This window comes from Lactuca sativa, chromosome 4 (genome assembly GCF_002870075.4).
Source record: "Lactuca sativa cultivar Salinas chromosome 4, Lsat_Salinas_v11, whole genome shotgun sequence".
Classification (NCBI taxonomy): Eukaryota; Viridiplantae; Streptophyta; class Magnoliopsida; order Asterales; family Asteraceae; genus Lactuca; species Lactuca sativa.
Window position 1 is genome coordinate 76,383,111 of NC_056626.2, and position 10,515 is coordinate 76,393,625.

Genomic DNA, 10,515 nt, shown 5'->3' on the forward strand with positions numbered 1-10,515 from the left:
GTGGAAAGCTAAATCCAAGTTAGACAGGACCTCCGAGATTCTTATTAGAATCGGTCTTGTGCCTCGCACAAACTAGACCCACTCCGCGAACTCAGTAACGTACATTCTACCCTTCGCATCTCGATCGTGAAACCATACCTTTCCGTTAGGACTCTTGCAAGTCCACTCGTCAAGATCCTCGCCTTCGTATTAGAACCGTAGTGACCCTCGACCGGGAGGTCAAGCGGACGAAGCAACGCCGTCGCCAGTTAGTGAAGGTTCGTTGGAATACCAACCGAGAGCCCGATTTCACTTAAGTGCGCTAGAACCAATCGATTAGGAAGTTTCCTCCTCACGTCTCGATCATTCGTGCATACTTCCTTGCCTAAATTCTAATTTCGGGACGAAATTCCCTTTAACAGGGGGATGATGTGACAACCTGAAATTTCCATTCTAATCAAACCATATCAAGCCAATAGAAGTAGAGCAGTTGCAGTGAAAATTCAGACTTATGGTATAAGTTTGGCAATTTTCAGGGTTTTACACCTAAGGAGTTATTAGGAGAGTGGATGCACTAGGATTTTGTGCAACACTGTAATTCCATTACTCTAGGTCATTAGAATCCATTCCGAGAATAGAAATATTTTCTGCCAAAAATCTCAGGACTATAAATAGAAATCTGAACCAAATTGGTTCATTAGTTGAATTCCAATTAGAGAAAAGCCAATTTCTCTCTCACGGATCTTCGGGTTTTCATCCCAGATTGTGAGTCTACCTCCCTAGACGTGTTTTAATACTTGTTATATGTTTAATAACATTATTTACATGTCCAAAACACAAGATCCGGGAGCTTACGGCCCAAGAACGTTCTTGGGGTGTAAACTCCAAATCAAGGCCTAAAGGCCATCTAGTCCCATTTCCTTGTTAGGCAACTAGTTAAGGACTTTATGTATGAACATTAGGGGCTAGAAATCATTGAAGAACATGTAGTTTTAGGAGTTTACGGCCAAGGAACATCTCTTGGGTCGTAAACTCCAAGTGAAGGCACAAATGAGTGCCTAATGCTCCCTTAGCTTTAAAACAAAAACATAGAAGCCTTAAACTCATGATTTAGGCCAACAAAACCATTAGAAATCACTTCTAGAAGGGAGTTTACGGCCAAGAAGCTCCTTAGGCCGTAAACTCCAAGTTTAAGTGCCAAAATCCTTTCAAACACTTCCTAAGGCTTGGACTCTATTTTAGGCAAATACCTTAGTGTGTTTAGGACCTAGAAAACTCATGGAAACATAAGTGTGGAAGAGTTTACGGCCAAGAGTATTTCTTGGGCCGTAAACTCCTTTAAAGGGGTCAAAGGACACCCTAAATCTTTCCTTAGGTCAAGAGACTATTAGGGTAAGTACCTAGATGAGTTTTGGACTAGTTAAAATTCTAAGAACCCAATTTGTGAGGGAGTTTACGGCCCAAAAGGTTCCAAGGTCGTAAACTCCATAAAATGGTACAAATTGGTGCCATAAACCCTCCTAAAGACAAGTACTCAAGCCTAGAATTGTTCCTAGTTCTTATAGAGACTTGAAAGCACCATAATAACCCTCCCAAGGGAGTTTACGACCGTAAACTCCAAGGGAATAGGGTCTTTGGGCCGTAAACTCCCCAAAGGAGTCAATGTGGTGCCCAAACACTTGCATAGGCGTTGAAACAATTCCCACTAAGGTTGTAGTAATTCAAAGTACCATTCCAAGCCTTGGTTGAGAGTTTACGGCCAGGAGCTTACTCCCCTGGGCCGTAAACTCCAATGAATGTGGTCATTTGACCTTAAACTTCCATTAGGGGCATTGCACTCCTTTGTTGCAACCCATTAGCCTCCTAGCACTTGACCAAAAGTGTTGTCCTCGCGTTAAATGTTTATACTTGTATAATTAGTGATTAAATCTCTAATTATTTATATAAAGATGTCTTCATATGTATTTAGGATCATTGTGTGTGTCTAAGTCTTCACTTGACACCAAGCACTTGTCCAATCCTTCCGTACGATAAACAGCCCGTTCAATTCCAGTCACTTACTGCAGGTGAGTTCATACCCCTTAACTAATGTTTTAAACTATTTTAAATGTTTTATGGGGGGGATACAAGTAGAATAATGCTAGTATTATATCAATCACATGCGATTAATAAGTAGAATTACGCTAGTTATTACATCAATCACATGTGATTAATATACAGCATTCAAAAGATTTGGCTACTCATTTGCCGTTTTACCCAAAAGGTTTCCTTCAAATGATTTTTATAAACATTTTATATGTTTTAAACTACTTATTACATAGTGCATCTTACTCTGTACATTTCCTTTCAAACTTATTTACAACTGTGTTTCAAACAAATGTTTCTTTATACTCAAAACTGTTTTATCATACTTATGCCTTCAAATTGTTTTATAGATTGACATCAAGTCGATCTTTTCTTAAAATAATATTTATATTTCAAATGTCTTACAAAACTTATTTATGCTTTTATATTATAAATTGCATGCCTCTATATGTATAGTTATATAAGAAAGGTTTAAAAGACTTAGGAAGGCTATCCACCCTATTTCCTTTTCGCGCCTTGAGATGTGGTCAGATGGGATATTGGGTATTCGTCCGAAAGTCGTTTAAATATTAGTTATATATCATGTGTACATATATAGTCATAAAAGGTCCTTCCAGTTCATCCCATGCCCTTGGTTAGCAAGGGTATACATCCATGTCCATACGTACCACTTAGACTACTAGTAAGCTACCATATGGGTAGTTTAGGAAGATACTAGAACCATTACTAGAACGCGATATCATACAATGAGTCAGTTCATTCATGAGTCAATACTTTCTAGAACATTACTGTACATTACATATACAACTATACTAGGACGAGTACATATACAACTATACTAGGACGAGAACATATACAACTATACTAGGACGAGTACATATACAACTATACTAGAACGCTTACATTACTATACTTGCTAGGTAGAGAGCACGTACATTACAGCTAGAATAGTTCATTTCGTTACATATACGAGAATACGTTAATTACTGTGATTTAAATCGGAGCATGACTTAAAACCTCATGACTTGAGTTGCGGCCAGAGTCTCTTGGAGGGGGAGCGTTGAGTTTGCGTATAGATCTATGCTGGATTGACAATCCTACACCCTGCTGCTCGCTACAGCCGGACCTGCAGGTCTGCGGGTGCCAAACGTCATTCCGTTATTATGACCATTCGTATGTCGTTGTTACTAGTCGATAGTATGGTGCAATTTATCACAGAATGCCTTAGCCTAAAATCCGGTTTAAGGTAGTTAGTACGGTAGTAGTCCTTTTAGAGCTACGTTTTAGTACTACGTTAATTTTTCCATTACATATTTTTAGTGATAACCTCACTTAAACATAAATGTACAAACTATATTTTTGGATAATGATAGTTATACTTTGGAAAAAACACATACTCTTACAAGAGACACACACACAGAACAGTTAGGTCTTGGTAGAAGACACCTTCATATACTAGAAGGAATCATAGGGATTCTAGAGTTTTTCAAACACTTACAAATTCTTACATACAAATTAAGACACTAAATACTTATGATCTCACCAGCTTCAAAGCTGATACTCGCTTTCAAAATTACTTGTATCCTCAGGTCATCATAGACAGGTACCGATGCAAGGAGAAAGGAAGATGGAGCTTGTTCAAGACTTATCTTTCATTTTGATTTATGCTTTAGTGTTTATCAAAATTTGACAGAATACAATTGTATAATAATTATTTTATTAATGCAATGGATGATGTTGTTGCTTGTTTACTACTTTACATTGTTGTTGATATTATACATGACGTCCTCCGCCCCAGAACGTTTCCGCCATTCTTGGTTTTGGGGTGTGACAAACATCCCATCCTGGTTAATGAGATACCCCAAGAACTGGACCTTTCGTAACCAAAACTCACACTTCGAGAACTTGGCATACAACCATTCCCGTCTCAGAACTCGCAAAAGCGCTCGAAGGTGCTCATCGTACTGCTTTCTAGTCTTGGAATACACCAAGATATCATCAATGAACACAATAATAGATCGGTAGAGCATCAGACTACACACCCGATTCATCAAATCCATAAACACGGTAGGCGCATTGGTGAGCCCATATAGCATCACCACGAACTCGTAATGCCTATAACGAGTCTGGAACACGGTATTCTCCACGTCCTCCTCCCTCACGCTCACCTGATGATACTCAGACCTTAGATCGATCTTGGAGAACCAAGATGCACCCTGCAACTGATCAAATACGTCATTAATTCGCGGAAGAGGATAACCGTTCTTCATCGTTAAGTTGTTCAACTCTCGGTAATCAATGCACATCCGGTGTTAACCATCATTGTTCTTGACGAATAGCATCAACACTTCCCACGACGAGCTGCTCGGTCTAATGAAGTGATTGCCTAGCAATCGGAGCCGTACCTGGAACTAGATCAATCATGAATTCAACCCGCCTCTTTGGAGGCGCACCGGGTAACTCCTATGGGAATACATCGACAAACTCCCTAACAACTGGTACCTCTAAAACCGAATTATGCTCCCCGACCCGAGTATCAACAACATAAGAAAGGTAACCTGCACACCCATGCTGAATATATTGTCGATCCCTGGTGGCCGAACAAAACCCTGAAACAAATCTAGTGCCCTCTCCATAGATAACCAGTTCTCCACCACTTGGTGTTCGAACCACCACTCGCTGACCCTCGCAATCAATAATAACACCAAATATGCTCAGCCAATCCATCCCTACTATCACACACACATCCCCCATAGGGAAATAAGGCACCCCGAAGATCTCCAATACACAACCCTAATACACTTTGGATGTAGAAACCCCGTGCTCATTAGCGATAGAACCTGCAATAGACTCCTAGAAAATCCCATATTTCCTACTAGTATAAAAGTATTTAATGTCAATGTTTGTATAAAATCGAATGAAATTTGTTTGTAGATGTTTGAAAACTCCTAGAAAATCCCATATTTCCTACTAGTATAAAAGTAGTCTTCTACCAAGACTCGACTGTTTTGAATGTTTACCTTTAGAAATCCAATATCCGTCCATAAGTGTGTGGTAGTTTAAAAGTTCCAAAACTGAAACGCAATAGTGTTTTTCATGCCTAGAATAGTAGATTTGTGTATGTATAAAATCGCTAAGGAATGTGATAACCCTGTAAATTAACGTGTTCTTAATACTCCATGTGAGTTTTACAACCATACTATAGACCCAGACTGCCTATAACAATGTTCTTCAAGCGTTGGAATGTTATGATGTTTGTCACCCCAGACCTGCCGGTCTAACTGTAGCTAACATTTTAGGTGCGGGATTGTCAATCTCGTATAGATCTATACACAAGTATCACGCTCTCCCTACAAGAGATTATGGTATATAATACAGGACTTTAACTGCATACTTGAAAGTACGTGAAGTTGAATGTCTCACAAAACTTAGTATTAAATAGATTTACGTATGAAAAGTCCATTTGTTCTTGTATATGAAAGTATTTTCCTTGATATAGTACTTGTAGTATGTAAAATTTCATGAATATCTAGTAAAATATACCTATTATAGTTTTTCCAAATGTGTGATTCGTTTGTATGGTAAACCCTAGTGCAATATCGGCTTTGTATGCAAGTATAACCTTTGTAATAATATTATTGAACATTCATACTCAAAATATAAATAAATTGTTTGATATTTATATAACAACATGTTTTATCCCAAAAGGACAAAGTATTGTCGTGATATGTTGTATAAGAACGTTTTCGTATGATAGTTATAAATCACATAAGATTAATTTTAACAATAAGTACAGAAAAAGATTTATGTTATTCACACGAGGGTAATCGTGTGTTTACTTGTATTCCCCCCCCCCCCCCCCTTAAAAGTGTATAAAAGCATTTGAAAACTTAATTATAGGGGTATGAACTCACCTGATAGATTGAAGAAAGTGAGACGAAAACGGAGCAGAACTTTGACAGGAGAAAGCGGATTCCTCGGGATTTTCGGGAATTTCGGGAGTGTAAAAACTTCCTTCTGAACTTGGATGTGAAGACCGGGGCTTCGGGATATTTCTTGCACGCAAAACGGAGTAAAAACACAAGAAAAGGAGTGAAAATGAGCACTAATTCCCGGAACCCTCGCATCCCTTTTATAGGAGCTGGAAACCCTCGGTACGCGGGGCGTACCTCCGGGTTACGCAGGGCGTACCGGACGTCATGCATGACTGCATCCTCGTCTGCCGGATTTCAGATGGGATGGGGCGTAGAGGCGTAGAGGGGTGACATGGATGATCCAAAGCCTAGCATCCGAGTATGTTGGGCGTACGAGGGTACGTTGGGCGTAAATCATCTCGGTTTGTGCACCTCGAACTTGTAAAATCCGTAACTTTCGCATACGAGCTCCAATTTTGACGTTCTTTATATGCACGCGTAGGTGAAAATATACTCTACAACTCGCGTTTAGAATTCTTCGGAAAATTTTGACTTTATTTTTAATTATATATTTTTAACAGGTCGGGACACGAAAAGTCCGTTAAAAATACGTAACTTCTTCATTCGATGTCCGTTTTCGTCAGACTTTTTACCGTTGCGCTGCTATTGTTGAGATCTTTGATTCTCATTTAGTTTGCTTTGGCCAAAAGGCTCTCGATCTCTATTTCGAGTTTTTAGTTGTCTACTACTATCCCGAAACTTCGAAAAATCATAACTTCCCCATACGAAGTCAGATTTGGGCGTTCTTTTTATATATTTTCACGGTTTAATGATATCTACGACTTTTATTTAGATACCTAAGGCTAATAAGTATTTTATTGAAATTTCTCGTTTTACGTTTAACCGTGCTGACGGTTTTTTCTGTGAATCTTAGGTTGGTCATAACTTCTTCGTTATAACTTAGATTTTAGTGTTCTTTATATTTATGAAACCCTGGACACGATATCTATCGTCTATGAAATCCAGTAGATGACTTTTGAACATTTTATTTTTGACAATAATTTCATTATATCAAAAGAGGTTACGGTTCTTGAATTTTTAGGTCATTACATTGATTCGGAATATCGGGTTGTCATAGCATGGTGGTCATTAACCACGCCATGGTGTTCTGTTTTTCATGCTCTATTTATAGATCTTTTTCCTTCTCAACCCTATCTTATGATGGAAGCTTTTATCGACTTTTGGAGGCCAGAGACATCCTTTGGAAGCTGTGGAGTGCAGAATTCGGTTCTAAGCTTGATTTTGAAGAGATCTAAGGCAAATTATCTCTATTTTAATTAATTCATTTGTTTCCATTATGTTTGCAAGAGTGAATTATGTTTCGATGCTCTTATTTGCTTAAGTTATGGTCTAAAAACACTAACTTTCGTTTAGAGTAGAGGATTTTACAACTATGTGTTGATTTTGTGGTATTGGATTATGTTAATTTGATTATTTGTCATGTTAGCTTGTTGAACCTTTATATGTTAATGATAATTACTTATCTGCTAATTACCCAGTTTAATTGAGACTGTATGACTATCTTTCTTGATTTGCTTGAATCTTATAGTTTTGTGCCCATGAAGATTGTAAGACTAGTGTTTTGAACAAAATAAAGGATTAATTAGAAAAGTAAGCAAATTGATGTGTGAGTTATATATGATGACCAACCATATTTGGAATTAATTTAATCAAACAATTGAATTAATCACCATTACAAGTCTTGCATGATTCGAACTTAATGTTAATGAACTTGTCAGTTTAATCAATTGATCACTGTTTGAATTAACTTGTTTGCTAAATGATTACTTTAGTGAACATTAATCTAATCACATTAGAAATTGGTAATTAATGACACATTAATCCATTGCACTTTCCAAGAAATCAACCATAGGAGTAAGTGAATCGTATCTAAACGGGAGTCTCTTTAATATTCTTGATTCAAATCGTTTTGGTCCTTGATTAGTTGTTAATTGATTCCTTTCTAAGTGTTTGAGTGAATATTTAAGTTTCTAGTCTTGTAAAACTGCTATTCGATCAAGTACACTGCCTATCGTGTGTTAGTTTTTGTCTAGATTAGTTAGATTAAAACAAGTATATACAACAATTTTGGCCACCATCGAAAGTCGTGAATTTGAAGAAAGCATTTGCCAATTTTGAACAGTTGGGAGGTGAATCGCTTTATGAGGCATGAGAGAGATACAAGGGCTTAATGAGAAATTTCCCCCAGAATGATATCAATGTACAACAAGAAGTCTCCATTATATATGATGGGGTAAATGTAATAACTAGGCAGCTCCTTGATTCCCAAGGACCACTCACGAAGAAACCACCAGCAACAATAGAGAACCGATTGACAAATTTTCTAAACATTCAAGAGAATATCATAATCCTCGTAATGACACAACTAGAGGAACGGTGAAAGTAGCTTTTGATGATATGGCAATAGTAATGGCTAAGTTGAATAGCATGGATAGTAGGATGATGAAGATGGACCAATCCATCGATGCCATTCATGTAGGGAGTGATAATTGTAGCGGTCCACATTTAACAAAGGATTGAGACCTTGATGAGAATGGAAATCGGAAAGCTCAAGCGTGTTTCTCAAGTGGGGACTGTTATGATGCAGATTGGAGGAAACTATGACATCCCCAATTTCACGGTCAGAAAAGACCGATTTAATTTATGCTTTTAAAATAATTTCAGAGTAATCATTTGATTAAAAGTGTTGCGGAATTTGTTCCCAGAAAAACATGATAAATATGTTATCAAATCATTTCCGAAAAATGTATTTTATTCACTTAAACCATTGGGATGTCATTGTTAATACAAAAAACATAAGCATAAACAAAACTTACATTCATTTACACTAGTGATCTACTTCTATTTTAATCTCTCAGTGTAAAGCAACTTCGTATCGATACCTATCATACAATTAAACTGAGTGGGTCAGGCTTGGGAGCCTGGTGAGCATATACGATTTTCAACCCACAATAAATAATAAACTTATTAAGTTCTCAATCAACAATAAATTTATTAATTTCATCAACCAAAATAACCCTAATTACTCATTCCCATTATCCTAACTTTACATCCCTAAAACAACTATCATAAGGGACCTAGCCTAAGGATTATCACTACGGGTGACAACATTGCTTTGGGGGTTCCTCAGCAAGTTATGTCAAATAAAACAAACATCGGGGTGACAACATTGCTTTCCCTCAACAAGTTAGGTCAAACAAGACGTCCTAACATAAAACAACCAAAAAGGTGACAACATTGCTTTCCTTCAGCAATTTATGTCAAATAGGCATGAATTCACATCATCGCCGAAGTCCACGTGTGCGAAATTCCTCGGTTTTGGGGTTTTTTCTCGTTTTTTGTGCCAAAACTTCTAAAATCCATAACTTTCGCATACGAGCTCCATTTTTGACGTTCTTTATATGCACGCGTAGGTAAATTTACGTTCTACAACTTTTGTTTAGACTTCGTCGGCTAATTTTGAATTTAATTTTTATATTATTATTTTTAACAGACCGGGACAGGAAATCCGTTAAAAATTCATAACTTCTTCATCCGACGTCTGTTTTCGTCAGACTTTTTACCATTGTGCTACTAATGATGAGACCTTCAATTCTCTTTTAGGTCGTGTCGGCTAAAAATCACTCGATCTAAAATTCAAGTTTTTAGTTGTCTACTGCTAAGCTGAAACTTCGAAAAATCATAACTTCATCATACGAAGTCAGATTTGGACGTTCTTTTTATCGAACTTCTCGGTTTAACGAATACTAGGAGTTTGGTTTAGATCACTAAGGCTAAAAAGTAGTTTATCAAAAAGTCACTTTTTACGACATTCGGCACCGTGTCGGTTTATCGTGAAACTTCGACAGGTCATAATTTCTTCGTTATAACTCGGATTTCGACATTCTTTATATATCCGTAATCCTTCTCATGCCTACTACAAGTTTCTTAATAGACATCGGCTTTATCTAATATTTAATTTTGACGCTCATTTTTATTCTTAATTAATTAAACACATATAATTAAGCATAAAACACATAATTCACATAAAATTCACGTAATTCCTTTTCATTTCTTCTAAACGAGTTACAACGGTTTACCTAGACCATTATGCCAATATTAATGCCTAGCCTAGAAAACAAGTGCGATACAACTCTCTCCCCCTTAGAATGATTCCGTCCGTATGTTTCCAATGCACAAGCACTAAATCGACCACTTTGTGTCACAACTTCTTAGTCTTATGGTCAATGATTGCCTCAGGTTCTTCAATCAACCTGTTGTTTTCATCCAACCTAAATTCAGAAATGGGAATTATGTCAGGCACATCTCCCGTAAATTTTCTCAAATAACACACATAAACGGTATTATGAATACCCTCCAGTTCTTCCGGTAATTCTAGCTTGTAAGCTTGATTCCCGATCCTCTGAAGAACTTTAAATGGTCCAATAAACCTTGGACTCAACTTTCCCCTTCTACC

The 10,515-nt window shown here is 37.3% G+C and overlaps 1 non-coding gene across 1 annotated transcript; it reads right to left on the reverse strand.

Moving 5' to 3' along the window:
* Positions 1-8,148: 8,148 nt before the first annotated feature.
* LOC111897321 (small nucleolar RNA R71) lies at positions 8,149-8,255 on the reverse strand. Its single transcript, XR_002852233.1, has one exon. It is a non-coding gene; the product is annotated as a small nucleolar RNA R71 (small nucleolar RNA).
* Between the last annotated feature and the right edge of the window lie 2,260 nt (positions 8,256-10,515).